The 1,736-nt window shown below is 34.0% G+C and overlaps 1 long non-coding RNA gene across 1 annotated transcript in view; it reads left to right on the plus strand.

Annotated features, from left to right (window-relative positions):
* The first annotated feature begins 837 nt into the window (after positions 1-837).
* LOC109585812 (uncharacterized) overlaps positions 838-1,736 on the plus strand; it is a 1,646-nt gene continuing 747 nt past the window's right edge. Inside the window, exon 1 of the long non-coding RNA XR_002186673.1 lies at positions 838-919. This is a non-coding gene — a long non-coding RNA (uncharacterized LOC109585812). The remainder of the gene's footprint in view (positions 920-1,736) is intronic.

The following is a 1,736-nucleotide window of genomic DNA, read 5'->3' on the forward strand; positions in this document are numbered from 1 at the left end:
ATGTACATGTATGTAATATTTGTTGTGATTAATTGTGTAGCCAACATTGTTTGTAGTGTATACTTGTGAAACAATGCACGTTTTATACAGTCACCTGTTCTGTTGATTAACTGCTGACTGACATACATGTACATGTTGGGCCTCTATTCTGTGGTTAGAGGTACCCAATTTAATAATTTGTACTTTTGACAAAGAATGCTGTACCTAAATTTGTAAGTACATGTATGTGTACCGTAGGGTACAGGGCTGTAAATTTCACGAATTGGCCTAAAGATATATTTTGCAGATTTAATTATTGTGAATTTAAACCATCTCTTATCATCTTGTACCGTAATAATTTGACTTTTGCCAAAATTGTTTTTGTGAATCTTTAAACAGTCTCGAAATCTGCCACATTTACAGCCCTCAAAAAATGGCGCCCTGCGCCTGTGGTATATTAACTTTCTTTTGTTGCACATTTCATACTATGTTTGGTTTACGTTATACTTTCTACTTCTTGTAGCATGAAAATTTTTCTGTAAATGCTTCATAATTTTTAGTCTAATGTTGGATTTTTTACCGTTATTGTAGGGTCATGCGTTAATTTTGTTTTTTTAAAGTATGGAATTAATTTTTGTGCAGGTCCACTACATTTGTGAACATCAATTAAATATTTAAAAAATGAAGTCATGAATGTTAATTTCAAAGAAAATTTAAACATTATAAATTTGGGGCCATGATAAACCATGCAGCTTTACTGTACATGTATGTACTAATGATTGTTTTACACCTGTAGGTAAGAGACTGTATATATCTTAATATATCACCAATTGATGGCACCTCACTGAAATGCCTCGTCCACTCAATGGGTATTAATAATCGTTATATTGGGAAGATTGCAATGCTAGCCAAGTCAAGGGAAGATCTGTACCACTTACATGTAAGTCAACTAATTCCTGACATGCAATGGTACTTGTACTAGCAGTTTTGTGGGTTTAGCAGTTTTGCCGAAATATAATTTTGGCAATTTTTTGGCGATTCATTAGTTACTTGTACATGTAGTAGTAGCTAATTTGGTACAGTACGTCCTCGATTATCCCAACACCTTTGTGCACCTCTATTGGGAGAGATGTTCAGATAGCTAAATAGAAGATATACATGCTAAGTGTATTCATTGCAAAATAAATGTATTCATTGCAAAATAAATGTATTCATTGCATGCCGTAATAACTTTTAAGAAAGAAATTAGTTCGTTGGACGTCATCTTTTCATTGGCAGCAATGGAGAAAAGATAGAAAAAGGCTTGGTACCAGGAAACCGCTCTTTATTTCTTGATAGCAATCTTTCAGGTGACTAATAGACCCATTAGAGCCTCAGTATGCTTTCTAAGCTTCCAAAAAAGGCCTCAAGAATGTAGCAAGGCAAGAAAATGATTTTTCCCCCATTGAACTCTTAATAAACTTGATTTCCAACATGGCGGCCAATTTACTGTGTGGGTTGGATATACGGTACTTAAAAGTTATGAATATACCTAGCACGCATATCCTGTATAGTCTGGATAAGTGAAATACAGCACAGAATACAGTAGGCCGACCTATCCTATACTTTTCTGAAAATTAAATGAGTATGACTTTCCTTTCTCTAACTCCCAGAGCATCTCAGGCTTCTCTTTAATGGTACCGTATACTGGGATATTTTCTCTTTGCTAAATTTTCATGAATTTTGTATTTGTAAGATTTCATGAAATAATATTTTTG

The sequence above is a fragment of the Amphimedon queenslandica genome, unplaced genomic scaffold (assembly GCF_000090795.2).
Source record: "Amphimedon queenslandica unplaced genomic scaffold, v1.1 AMPQUscaffold_13006, whole genome shotgun sequence".
Lineage (NCBI taxonomy): Eukaryota > Metazoa > Porifera > Demospongiae > Haplosclerida > Niphatidae > Amphimedon > Amphimedon queenslandica.